General features: G+C 54.0%; 1 protein-coding gene across 5 annotated transcripts in view; it reads left to right on the top strand.

Annotated features, from left to right (window-relative positions):
* The first annotated feature begins 1,159 nt into the window (after nt 1–1,159).
* Nucleotides 1,160–13,660, top strand: part of CAPN15 (calpain 15) — a 56,386-nt gene continuing 43,885 nt past the window's right edge. For 3 of the 5 annotated variants that reach the window (XM_053991906.1, XM_053991902.1, XM_053991905.1), the window contains exons 1-3: nt 1,160–1,485; nt 6,709–7,090; nt 7,182–7,359. The gene's annotated coding sequence lies outside the window, so the exon portion shown is untranslated. Of the gene's footprint in view, nt 1,486–6,708; nt 7,091–7,178; nt 7,360–9,967; nt 10,009–13,660 lie in introns of all 5 variants that reach the window. The other 2 variants (XM_053991904.1, XM_053991903.1) reach the window with 2 other exon arrangements.

The following is a 13,660-nucleotide window of genomic DNA, read 5'->3' as shown; positions in this document are numbered from 1 at the left end:
CATGGGGCTGCTCCTCCCCTGGCCCACCCCAAAGAACAGTGGCAGAACTGTGTCTGAAGCCTCTAGAAAAGATGTGTCTGCAAATAAATGTGTTGATATGACTCGCAGTCACATTTTACAGAGGGATGAAGGGAAGCCCAAGCTCTTCATCAGTTTTTGGTCCTGCATTGTCTTATAGAAGGTCTCATGAACATTTGCCATTTCAGCACCCCTCAACTGCCCACAGAGAAAGCCTGGAGTGCCCTTTGGGGAGGGTCCAGCAGCCTAAAGAGAACATTCTTCCTCTTTAGCAACTGTGGAGTTTCACTTATCAGCCACTAATCCCCCTCCAAGACTGGTGGCTTAAATGATGCTGCTTTTGCTGGAACAACGACCCCTGATTTTCCATCAGGGTGTGCTGGACGAGCTGGGCTGGGTCCCATCTGGGACCCCCTCCCCGTTTCCACTCGTGGCTCTGGAAGGGAGCAGCCCAGCACGGAGAGTGCAGCAGGTGCTGCACGAACTGCTCCCAGCTCTCATCTCTGTGGGGTGGGAGGGTTTGAAGGTGCTTCTTAACCCGGTGAGTCTGGCCTTGTGCTGGGTCGGGATGTGGGTCTGGACTCCGAGGCTGGGTGGATGCAGGCCCCACCTGCAGCTGCCCGAGGGCCGCGGCCCGGCCCGGCCCCGCTCCCGCCGTCCCACGCCGAACCACGGCTGCACATCGCCCGCAGAGCCGAGCAGATCCCTGCCGGCTCCACCTCCGCTTCATGTGCCGCCAGGTCATTAACAGCTGTAATTACGAGCGGCTTCTGCCCAGGTTGGCTCAGCCGCGGGCTCTGATCCGCACAGGGAACGCCCGGATCCTCCGTGTGAGGGCTCAGGGTCACGCACCCGCCTTTCCCAAACCGTGGCCGCGGACGAACGGAGCCACGGGATCCCCGGAACATGCCAAGACCCCCCAGGACCCTCCGGGACCCTCAGCCGGGGCAGGTCCCACCGTCCCCGAGGCCGGCGCCGCCTGCGCTGCGACTTCTGGCCGGGGGGGGCGCTATCCTACGGGCCGCAAGGCACGCTGGGAGTCGTAGTCCTCGCCCACAGCACAGCGCCCGCCGCCCCTCACCGGCCGCTGCGGCCCGCGCCCTCCGCGCGTCCGGAGCTCGCCGGTCACTCGGCCCCGAGCCACCGCCGGTGCCCGGGCCTGCCCCGGCCCCGAGACGCCGGCCCCGGTGCCCCGCTCGGCCGCCGCTTTCCGCTTCCTGCGCGCGGCGCCCCTCGGGGCTCGTAGTCCCGCCGCGCTATTCACGACGGTCCCTGCGCTGACTCCGCGCCGCACGCCCGCGGCCGGGACGGGGCGCTGCGCCACGGCGGCGGCGTAGGGCGGGCGCGGGGCTCGGGCGGGCGGGAGGAAGGGCCGGCGGGGCGGCCGGAGCGGGTGCGAGCTGCTCCGCCCGGGGGAACGCGCGGGGCCGGGGGGACAGAGCGGCAGCGCGGCGCCTCCACCCCCAGGTGAGCGGCGACGGGGGCGCGGGGGAAGGGAGCGGGGACGGGCCGGCCGCCTGGGGCCTCCCATCGCGGCCCCGCGGGCCGCGGCTCCCGCCCGCGCCGGGGGTCGCTTGGGGCTCTCCCGGCCGGAGGCGCCGACTGGGCCCGGCCGCCCCCGGGCCGCCCCGCACCACCTGTTGCCGGTGGGCCCGCGTGGGGGCTGGAGGCCGGGGCGGCCGGGGGGTGGCGGGCGGTGCCGTGGTCCCGGCTCGGGGCTGTGTGGCGGCCGGGGTGCTTTGCCCGGGGCTTTGGAGAGACCTGGGGGCTGCGGGGACCCCGCTCGCGCCCCGGCCCGGCCGCACAGCCGGAGGGGTTTTAACGGGCTTGAGAGTCTTGCAGCAGCCGGGGGCGACGGGGAGGCTCCGTGATTGCCCGCGTTAGGCTGCAGTGCCTGACCTGCCTTCGCCCCGCGCCCGGCGAAGCTCCCGGCTCCTCCCGCGCGCAGGGGAGCCTCGCTTGGGGCACCGCCGAGTGCCGGCTCCGGGCTGGAGCACGGCAGAGCCCCCAGCACCCGGGGCTGCCTGTCCTGCAGTTCTTCACTCTCACCTCCAGCTTAGACACCCGTGCTGGGGCTGAGAAGGGTTTTATGTAGAGTTTCTCAAGCCTCTGCGAGTTTGCCCTTTAGAATCACTTGGCTGGCTCTTATTCTTGGGTCTTAAACATCCTAAGGCTATTGGGTCTCAGTGTTTTATCAAGACCTCTGGATTTTGCTGCTTGTCAGCTCAGCTGCAGTTGAAGCATCTCAGCCTCCAGGTCCTGGATACAGGAGTCTTAGAGGATGGAAAAAGCTCTGTACTTGCCAGCTTCTCCATTTACTGAGCTCTCTCCTCTCTCTTCTCCTGGGGTACATCCCCCCAGGCACTAGGAAACAACTGTTCATGGTGATCATCCGTGGGCCTGTTAGAGGAGATGGGATAATGTGAACGTTGTGTTTGAAATGTCATACTGTTTCCTCCAAGCTGGGAATCTCAGTGAAGCTTGGCGCTCCCTAGGCCTGCAGGCCCGGGATGTGGCTGGGTGGGTTCTCATGGTCGGACAGAAGGTTATGTGGGAATTGCTCGCTGCACGTGGCCTGGGGCACTGGTGCAGGACAGTGCTGCACTGCTGTGAGTCAGTCAAGAGCTGATGGAGACTGGGAGATGTATTTGGAGGGAACCAAGGTGGAGGTGAGGGGTGCATATCCCAGACCGTGGCTCTGAATGCAGAAGACCTTGCCATGCTTTGCACATTGTCACCTGGGACTCAGAGGGATTTGTGCTTCAGGGCTCTGCTCTTCTGTAAACTGGAGCAGACCTGCAGTGACAGACTGGCTGCCTGTGACTCTGAGAGTCTGCTGGTGGCTTTTGAGATCCTGCTGAACAGTCTGGCTCATGCCCCTGAGTGCACCACAGCAGGGCTGAGCTCTGTCTGAGCATAACCTGTCCAAGGCATGATTCAAATTACCCTGATTTTATGTGTGTGGGGATATTAACTCATTTCAAGTTGCATCAGCTTCTGTTTGTGTCCAAGGCTTTAACAGTTGAAGGCAGAAGGCAAGACCCAACATTGCTCTCTTCCCGGGAGGGGTTGAATGGCTGGAGAGCCCTTTGAAGCTTGGATGTGACTGGCTGGGTTTGCTAAGCCAAATTGCTTTGGCAAGAGGGAGAGCAGCCTCCTCCAGCCTGATGACTTGGTGCATAAGGGAACTGAAGGTGTGGGCCAGGTGCGGTGTCTCCTGAATTGGAATAAATCTTGGAAAACAACCCAAAAGGGCTAAAGTTGCACGTAAAAAAGGTCAGGCGTCATGCCCAGACTCGGAGCTGTGTCGTGGTGGCGGAAGGGCTGGGTGAGCCCATAGAGGAGCCTGGATGCCCTCAGCAGATGCACTGATTACCCCTCACTCTCCTGCTTGCTCACCCCTTATCTTTGCTCTGGGCACCCTTTATCTTTGCTCGAAATTCTGCTGACTTTGCAGATGAAAGTGGCCACAGCCTTGGTGTTCCCTCAGCCAGCTGAGTGCAGTTAGCTTTAACTCGTGGAAAACATGCTGCTGTCCTCTGTCCCAGAGGTTTTGTGGGAGCTTTAAAAGTTTTCATTGGTTGTACGTGAGATCTAGAGAGAGACTCAGCCTGTGCCCTGTGTCCATGGTCATGTTGATCCTGCTGGTAGAATCATCATCTGCTCCTAGGTAGAGAAATGCTGTTTTCCTCCCATCTTCCCACTTCATCTGAATGAGTGGGCTTGGTTTTTTTTGGCTTTGTTCTGACCCTTCCTGTGAGCAGAGGGGTCTGGGAAGAACCAGACCCTGTGGCATTCCTCCAAGTGAGGGTATTTATGAAGCAGAGGGAAGCTGGAGTGAGGGACTGTGGCTGCCTGCAGTCAGAGGAGGCAGATTTGGACAGTGTGTGTCAACCCAGTGTCCTACCACCATGACTTTCTCCCAGTGCCCAGAGCTGGGGAGAACCTTGTGAGCCCCCGATTTGCTGGAAGTTGGGGCTCTGATCAAGGTCACACTCAGTGCAGCCTTTGGTGGGAGAGCTGCTTATGCGGGTGGGACAGGTGAGTCAGTGGCTTCCTCCTCATTTTCCATCATAATCCCACTCTCTGGAGCGAAGCGAGCTGCCTCCCTGCTCCCTGGAAGCCTCTGCATCTGCCTGCGTTCAACTCAACCTTGCTGCTTGCTGTTGGAGCCTTCCTGAGAGGCTCCCTCCTCTCCAGGCCACAGTCACCAAGCTGGGCAGGGAGGAGCAGGCTGCTCCGAATTTCTGTCACATTTGCTGTTTGGAGTGTTGACACTTGCCTTGCATTTAGCAATGGCAGCTGAGGAAGCCAAGAGAGGCAGAAGAGCTGCTCCCTGCTCACGAGAAACATTTAACTCTTGCCCTCACTGCTCCCTTCCCTGTGTGCTGGCAGCTCTCAGGTTGGCTGATAGGAAATGCCGGTGGTGTTCCCAAAATACATTCATGTTCAATTGCTCAAAGGATGAGGAGCGGTTTTGTGTGCCATTTCCTCTTGCTCTGGAAGAAAAAACCGCTGGTGCCCTGGTGCCTGGGCAGAAGGGAGAAGGGGGAGCCCTGGCAAGGAAATAGGATCCAGAGAAATGTGTCACCAGCAGAAAGAGCAATTGTTTTCCTGCATTTCCATGGCAGAGCCTTGTCCTGTTCAGGCAGCCTGTGTTTGACAGCCAAGATAATACATTTATATTGATGTAATTAGCGGGACGTGGAGTTTGCTGAATGGCTCGGGGGCAGCCTGCTTTTCAGGCTAACTCCAGCAAATAGATCAGGGAGGATTGGAAAGCTGCCGTGGGTTGCTGGAATTGGCCTGTTGGGTTTCTGGAGGTTGAATACATAACTGCTGATATTTCCTATTGTGCTGTACCCTGCCTATTTGAAAAGAAAATAACTCAAGGGAACATGGGGCTATTTTTGCCAGCTTGAGATGATCAAGTTTGATTTCTAAAAACTGAAGCCGAGTCTTTAGGCTTGCACATTAAAACCAGTGTTGGAACCGTATCTCTGTTCCTCCACAAATGCGTGCCTCCACACTTTGCCAACAGTGTAAACTCTAATGAGCGTTCACAAAAAAAGAAAGAGCTTTTCTGTTCCTGCAGTGCAGCCCCTTTTGTAGGAAATGCTGTGGGCCTGAGCAGGCTCAGCATCAAGGATGGTGACAGTGACACTGTGTCAGGGGACTGAACTGGTGTCCTGCCCCAGCCCTGGTGTGAGCAACCCTTGCCAAAACTCAGGGTTAGCAGTGCATTCTTAATTTGGTGAAACAGAGACCAAGACCTTACAAAATCCTCCTCCAGTGATGCTGCCCAGCTGCGTTTCTAATGTGATGCTTCTAGTGGCACCAAAGTTTCCCCTTCAGCATCTTGTCCCCAGTCCCAGCCCAGGTGATTTCAGTTTACTAAGGATATCACAGGCAGCTTCCCAACTCATGTTCTTCTGCTCCTGTAACAAAAAGGTTTGCAGAGAAAGTTACTCATGGACAACTTTGCTGGCAGCAAATCCTCTGTGTTTGTGCTGGTCCGTGGAAGTGGGAACACAGCACGAGTGTTTTTGTATGCTGAGCTTTGTCCTCTGCTGTGGCCATCCACAATCCACAGAGGCTGCAGCACTGATATGGTCAAAATCTTGCTCTCCAGCTTGCCCCTTGGCAGTCTACTTCCTGCAGACTCTGGCCAGCAGGCAGAGCTCGGGAAGTCCCTGGAATTCCAGCCCTGCCCAGCAGGTCTGTGCTGAGCTGCTGGGTGCCGAGTGCTTTCCCTTCCTATCTCATGGGATGTGCAAGGATAATGATGTGATGTGGCACTTGGGGGGTGCTTTGTCTGCTGGTGTTGGTCTCACTGCCTCATTAGCTGTCCTGAATCTCCGCCTTTCAGTATGGGAGCAGCTCAGCCTTGGAGGTGCTGTGGGCCTGGAATTCCCTGTGTAGCTGCACAGACCCTTGGGCTAAAAGGATCAAGGTGGTCCTTTTGAACCTGAAGGGTTCCTGAATCATTGCCTTATTTACTCATTACTGGTCCTGAGTGGTGTTCCTGGCCCATTCTGTACACCCTCCCTCTGCTGCTCTGGTTCTGTTAGCAGCACCTGTCCAGGTGTTCACCACAGGGTGTCTTCTCTCCACTGCCTGGAATTGTCAGTGTTGGGGAGTGCTGGAAGAGAAAAGCTCTTTGTGAGTTCACCATCACCTACCCCAGGGGTATCACACTGCATCTGATGGTGTGGCTGTGGGGATGGTGAGCAAGGTGAGGGGGCAGAACGGGTCTCTTACTCTGCCATGCTGCTAAAGAGGCTCACTGATCACATGGTACCAGCTGAATCCTTATTTTTGTCCTCCCTCCCCAACCTAAAACAGAGGAATTGAGAGTGTGCTGGAGAGCCAGACACTTACGGACAAGGGTTCTTGTTGCCTCCATCTGCTAAAAGCCCATCCCAAAGGAGACAGCACTTTCCCAAAGCAGGAATTTCATTAAAACAGGTTGTTTTGAGAGCAGAGAGTATGAAGGAGGAAGGGGAAATATCTCAGAGGCGGGAGGTTTGCCGAGGCAACTACTCAAATGTCATGGCTTCTAGGGGTGGGATGGGCATGTTTGGCATAATCAGAGGAATTTGTACTTCAGAATGTCCAGGAGATGTAGCTGGTAATGATGTCCTCACTATGCAGAGTAATTAACATCTGTTTCTGTATTTGAACATTCAGGCAGCGTGCCCCGCCAGACATCGCTGCGTTCCCATCCGGCCCCTCGGGAGATCCTGCCCTGTTGCTAATTGTCGAGAGCTGTCCAGAGTCCTCCTCCATGCAGTCGTGCTGTGCTCCATCCCGCTGTGCTCCCGAGGTGTGCCATTCCCTGCTCTGATGACAGCTTCCACGAGGATGCTGAGCAGCAGCCACCAGCAGGGAGGGAGGCCAGTGGTGGGCACGGAACTATAAAGTCACAGACAAAGGTTCTGAGAGCACGAGTGAAGAGTCTGAGCTGACCCAAAAGCTGTCTCCAGGGAGGACCAAGCTCCAGCTGGATGTCATGGGAAGCTCTGCGAGCTGGAGTTCAAGGGGATGCTGATTGAGGGACCAAAAATGTGAGGTTGGTTGTCTCTGCTGGTGCCATGCTGATGGGTCTGGAGTCTCAGCAGTCATCTATTCTTATGTGCCTTTTTTCACTCTCTGTTCAGCAGCTTGGGACAGCAGCTGCTTCTTCCTTGGTGTGCTCCCAGTGCTCGGTGCAGGGACCTTCTAGCATGCTCCTCCAGCCAGGCCACTCAGCGGGTGCCAGCAGCGGCTGCTCAGGACCAGGGACACCAGGCTGACCCTACAGCGACTGGCACTGGACCTGCCAAGCAGGAATTGTGTTGGGTGAGAGGCTTTTCTGACTCAGCTGGCACTGGGCTGGGCTGGGAGGGGCTGGAAGGAAGGAGACCTTCTCTCTCTGGTTTTTGAGCACAGTTACCCTGCTTCGTGTCTCTCATGCCTCTCGTTCTTGTCTTTCTTCCTTGTTTGAATTCCTCTTTTGAGTGTTTCTGTGCTGTCTGTGTGAAGGCTATGTGCTCAAATGGGTGGGGATATCAATGTCCTCTGGTCTTCTCATGGTGAAGAAGGAACTGTGAAAGTGGAAGAGAAATTGTGGGGTCTTCCAGCACCTCACAATCTTAAGCAGTGGAAACTGCATGACTGTCCCAGGGTGTGTTTGAGGCCGTGCAAGGGCAGTGCAGTAATCGAAGAAACTCTGCACAACTTTGCCTGCAGTAACCACAGAGCTGTGGCAGTTCCCAGCCCACTTGGACAGAGTGGTGACTGTTGTGCCTTGTGTGGCTGGGCTGCTCTCAGCCTGGGCTGTGGAGGCAGGACGAGGTGGTGGGAAGCCAGTCTGAGCTTGGACCATCAGGATACATTTGCAGTGTGTGATGGTGTTGTCCTTGGATTCAGATGATCCAGGTTGATGTGGCCTCATCCAGGTTGGGGCTTTGGATTAATCAGATGGACACTGGTGCTTGCTGTGTGGTGGCCCATCTGGTCTGGCTGGTTGTTTATGGAGTAGCTGGAATCTTTATGTGTTGTTGATGTCCAGCCACAGCAGAAGGTCTGCAGGAACCTCTCATAGCTTTGGTCAGTGAAGCTGGGCCATGAGCACTCTGGTGTTTGAGTGGTCACTGTCCAGGCAGATGTTGGTCAGCTATCCACCACAGCTTCTTCCACTGGGTGAGAGGGATGAGGTGGCGTTCCTGCTCTTGGATCTGTTTTGATACAGCCTTGGAATGTCTTTCAAAAGCTCCTGCCCTTGTTCCTGTTGCCTGACCTTGCCATGTCTTAGCAAGCAGAGCCTGCTGGAGGGAGCCTGCAGGTCTGCAGCACCACACAAGGCTCAGGCCTGTGGATGTGTCTTGCAAGGCATGTGGGAGTGACTCCAGTAACATGATCTCCTCTCCATATGCCCTTTTGTTTCAGGATGCAGCCAGCAGCCCTTGGTTAAAGCTCGGCTCCCTCCCCGTGCTGGAGGTACCTCTCATGGCTGGCTGCCTTTGCTCCACCATTACTCAAACCACTTGCATTGTGTTTCAGCCCTCTCAGAGTACAGCCTTTTCCTCATGTGACCATTGTGTTTCTTCAAATGACTGTTCCCAGAAAATATTGCTTAAGGTGTGTGTAATTGAACACATTCTACGTCCTATCATGGTGTAGCTAAAGAGGAGCCACTTGTGATGGAGACAGTGAGTCAATAAAATTACTCTGGTGGTCTTAGGCACTGTTTTGTTTGTATCACTTCCTTGTACCAGGTGTTATTCCTCACCTATAATTTCAATACAGTATGATCTCCTAACAGAAGCAATGGCATGGATGCCACATCAGTGTGCAGAAGGATTGATGTGTTTTTCAGGTGTCATCTGGAGGTGGAGAGGTGGTGAGCAGTAATGTGGTGCTTTCTCATTAAATGATTGTGCTGAGCTTTGCTTCCCTGTTGCTCAGAGAAGTTGCGGTTGCCCCATCCCTGGAAGTGTTCAAGGCCAGGTTGGATGGAACTTGGAGCAGCCTGGGATAGTGGAAGGTGGCACGGGGTGGTAGGAGATGGACTTTAAGGTTCTCTCCAACCCAAACCATTGTGTGATTCTGATTCTAGATGAGGAAATTCCTCTCTGCCCCCTGAGTCTGTCCCACCTCCATGTTCTCTCCTGGTTCCCTATACTCTGGGGAAGGCAGGAGCCTCTTGTGCAGCTCTCAGCAATTCTTGTGCTTTTGTCTCTTGGTTGTTTGTGATGGAAATGCCAAATGGCACCATTGTCTGACAGGCTTCTTCCACCTCTGTGCTTGCCTGAGGCACAGCTAGAGATGTGTTGGTATAAATCTAGGCCAGTTGGTTGGAAATTGGAACATGGTACCTCATGAAAGCCAGGGAAGGCCAAATTGCTTTAAAATGGCAGAAGGAGACAGCCAGGTGCTGCTGCCTGTGTGGCTTGGGCAGGGCACTGCAGTGAGGACTGGAGCTATCTCTAGGAAGGGATGCAACTGGATGTGTCTTGGGCAGATGATATATTTACTATCTGTCTAATCTGTGTTAGAATTAAAGCTGTGACTGGAGTGTCTGGAGACAGTGTGCTCAGGGGACATCTCCACCTCCTGCCTCTCAGGCTTTGCTTTCCAAGTCTGTGCCCTGAGTTTTCACTGGCTGAAACGGTTTCTTGCTGCAATTCTCTTCCCCTCCCTTCTGCAGTGGCCAGCCCTTCATCTGCTTACCTGTCAACCTAGCATGATCTGAAGATACAATCCCTGCTGTCCTTTTGGGAATGACCTTGTGTTTGTGCTATGTCTGGGCCTCTATGAATTTGGGTTGCTGAGTGATTGGGAGGAAGGAACTTCATGGGTCACCAAGTCCAGTTCCATGCTGCTGAAGACAGGCAGTCATCTCATGCAGGCCATGAAATTGTCCAGGAGCTAATTGTTGGAACTCATGCTGTGTTTTTTTCCCCAGTGCTTCTGGAGCAGCTGATCCAGAGATCTGCTCTTGGAAAGGTTAGAAACACTCCTGACACTTCCAGTGTCCACTTTTCCTGGGTTGCTTTGTTGTGCCTGTGTCATTGCAGAGTGCTAGCTTGCAGATGAGATGATGACTTGCACATTTTTTTCCTTTCCTGGTTCTCTGTAACCTTTATGTCATGCAGCAGTTGTGGCTCTGGATGGAGATTTGTCCTGAGAAATGTGCTGAAGGCTGTTTTGTTTTCCCATTTGGGCAGCTTGGGTTGGCTGGGCCCATTTGTTTCCTTGTTGTGCTTTTGAGTGTTTCAAGTGCAGGTGGAGCTGTGAGCTGCATAGTTTGTAAATGTTAGTGAGTACAGAAGAGCACTTTATGTGCTGCTGTCATTTCTGTCTTCTTTTTTAATGTTTGTCCTTGCTGCTTGTGCCACCTTGCCCCTTCAGGAGGGAGAGATGTCAGAAACATTTGAATCAAGGTGAACCTGATAAAGCAGTGTATTGAAGAACCAGCGCCTGGCTCTTACTTGTGGCTCTTATTCATGTTTATCTCTAGCTGTGAATGTGCAATAACAACAGTTCTGTTCAGCACAGGCTGGCACAGCCTCAGACAGGAAGATCTGCTGTTTACCAAGCAACACTCTGCTATAAGTGAGAAAGAGGGGAAAAAAGTGGTTTATTGCTGCTGGGTAGCTCAGAGTGTAGTTAAACCTTTCTGAAAAAAGAAGAAACTAAGAGCACATGTGTTACTCAAGATGCATTTTTCCTGGCAAGAGTCCCATGTGTGTGCTCTTCTTGCAAAGCATCCCTGCGTATGCTCCTTCCCATTCAATCCCACAGCATATTGGGAGCAGGCAGGCAAGAGCTTCCTGTTTTTATAATGCAACTGGTCTCAGCAGGCAGTCTGTCGAGGTGATTTTTCAGCCTGACATCTTTTGTAGCTGGGGCAGCCTGTGAGCTGAGTATGATGGCAGAACTCTGCTGCAAGGATTATAAACATGGGGAGGAAAAGATCTGGAAATGAGATCTGCTGGTAAAGCTTCCCAGGATTGGATGCTGTGGCTTGTGTTGTTTTGTTCCTTCCCCTGTGAGTCTCTCTGTGGCATTTCCTCGCTGCTGGTGCTGAGAGGGCCCTGCCAGCCCACCCACGCCGTGCTGAGCTCCAGAGTCCCCCACAATTGCCCGGGAATTGCGGGATACACGCGGCTGGTTGCACTTCAATGGAGCAGTGTTAATTGACTTAATAGAGCACTGGGTTTGGAGGGATTTCGTTGTGGGGGTTTTCTTAAACGTGTGTGCACTCAGACCCTTCTGCAGCAGTGCCCTTGTTGCCATTTTCATGCTTGTTCTGAAACTGCTTCGCAGTTGTCAGTGGAGACGAGGTTTGAAGTTAACCCTTATTTTGAAAAATCCTTCCTGCTTTCTCTTCTTTTTCTCTCTCCAGCTTGTGATTAAGATGCTGATTGCCCTTTCAGATCTGTGTAATCCCCTCTCTCAAAGTGACCCGGATAGATTTCCAGTAGCTCCCTGGATTATCTGTCACTGGTTTACAGTGTCCAGTGCAAGGGAGAAGAGGAAACTTTGTTCAGACTTTGATTGTAGTTGCTCTGTGGCTAAGCTGCCTCTGCAATACATCTACTTTTCCTGTCAGGCTTTCACTTCGCGCTTCAGAGACCTCTTCCTCTGCCTGCATACTTAAAAAGAGTCAGTGCTGGGCCTAAATGCAGCTTAGCCCAATTCAGCTGCTGTGTATGAGTTTCCTCTGGGCTAAAGTTGGGCCAGGACCAGTTTCAAGGCAGCTGAAAGAAGGTAAAAACCCTTAAGCTTGCCTTTTCATGTTGGTGTCTGTGGCCAGAGACATGTGCTGCTGTTCTGGACTTTGTAGCATGGAGCGTGAGATCCTGCTCTGTGCTGGTCTGGGACTCCAGGTTCAATTATCTTGTTACCTCATTTATAGCCCATCTGGAAATCTGCTTCCAGACAGTTCATTTCAGCTAGTGATATCTCTGCAAGTGGTGCACCGGTCCTATTACTCACCAAGAACTGGAAAACAACTCACTTAAAGCTTCCTGTCCCCTCAGTTTCCTGCAAGGCAAGAATATCTGACTCTCTTCCCTCAGCCCTCTGCCCCAGAGCAAACATTTGGGTGGGTGAGTTTCACCCTTCTCTCCTTTTTTATGTCCTCCCATCTGCAGTGCTTGCACACTGCCTGTCATCCTCATACCTTGCACACCTGAAGACTCCTTGGCCCTGTCAGGTAAGGCAGAGCTTTCTGAGTCACAGAACCCCAGGGAGCTCTGTGTGGAGCACGAGGGCTGGGAAAGCCTCTCCCATCCAAGCTGAATGTGCCAACCACTGTCCCATCCCTCCAGATATACCCCTGCCTCAGTCTGTCCTTGGAGGTGCCTTCCCACCCCTCCCTGCTAGAAGCTTTGCAAGGAATTGGAACTTGCTGACACCTTCATTTCCTGCCAAGACTGCAGCACTTGGACTGGCTTGGCAGCTGAGGGTAGGGAGAAAGAACAGCAAAACTTTGTCTTGTCCCCAGCTGTGTGCATGACACCTGCTCAGCACAGTGTTCCAGCTCTCTTGCTCCTGCTGCACTTGAGCCGTGGAGCTCTCGTTGGATCCATGTTTGCAGCTTAGATTTCAGTGCTGTGGGTGTCTTGTTGCTTGTCTGCTCTTCCCCTGCTGCCTTGTGGAAAAAGAGAGGATTTTTCCCTTCCTCTCCTGGGGTCACTTCTTTTCTCAGAGTCATCTCAGCCTGGTGAATTCCAGCCATGCTCTTCTTGCTGCTGGTGCCTGGTTTTACACATCTTCAGGTCCTGCCACCCTGCCTGGAGCTGGGGGCTGGCTAGATCACACAAATGCTTGAGCTCCTTTCCCTTCCTTGGCTAGCATAACACCATCATAGCATTCTTAGCTATCCCAACCTGCTCTGGCACTTTGTAACCTTCTTAGGCTGCCACATCTGGTGCTATGCACCTTCCAGCCCTGCACACCATTCCCTGCTTACCCTGGCCTCCCTGAGCATGTGCCTCCTTCAGGGGAGATCTGCTGTGCATGGAGGCAGGATTGATGGGAGGCCAAGGGTTGGCCATTCCTTCAGGATGTCTGAAGTGGTCTCCTCCAGCTCGATGCCCCCACGCAGCCCCAGCTCCTCCAGCTGTCCCTGAGCTCCTTGGTGTTTAAGGGTGTGAGTCACATCCTGCAGTCCCCAGGGAGGAGGCTGCTCCTCCAGGGTTGTGTGTGGGCACTGGGCAGTGAGAGCTCTTCAGGAGCCCTGGCTTCTCCCTGCCAGCTGCAGCTTACATGGGACTGAAGGCAGAGAGCTCCTCCTTTGCTGGTGACAATGGTACCAGGTCCCAGCACATCTGGCTCCCCTGGGCATGGTCATGGCCCCAAGGCTGCTGGAGCTCCAGAAGTGTTTGGACAATGCTGTCAGGCACAGGGTGTGATTGTTGAGGAGTCCTGGTGCAGGGCCAGGAGTTGGATTTATGATCCTTATGGGTCCCTTCCAACTCAGGGCATTCTGTGAATCTTAGTCAGCCCCCAGGCAGAGGAGCTCACACAGCAGAGGGAGGAGAAGGGCTACTACTTCACCTTCAATCTTAGAAGAAAGTCTCCTGCAGCTTCCTCTAGGTACAGCTTTGAGGGATGTATTTTCCTCAGGTACACGGTGAGCCTTCTCTTG

Source organism: Vidua macroura, chromosome 16 (genome assembly GCF_024509145.1).
Source record: "Vidua macroura isolate BioBank_ID:100142 chromosome 16, ASM2450914v1, whole genome shotgun sequence".
Taxonomy (NCBI): domain Eukaryota; kingdom Metazoa; phylum Chordata; class Aves; order Passeriformes; family Viduidae; genus Vidua; species Vidua macroura.
This window is presented reverse-complemented; position numbering and strand designations above follow the sequence as displayed.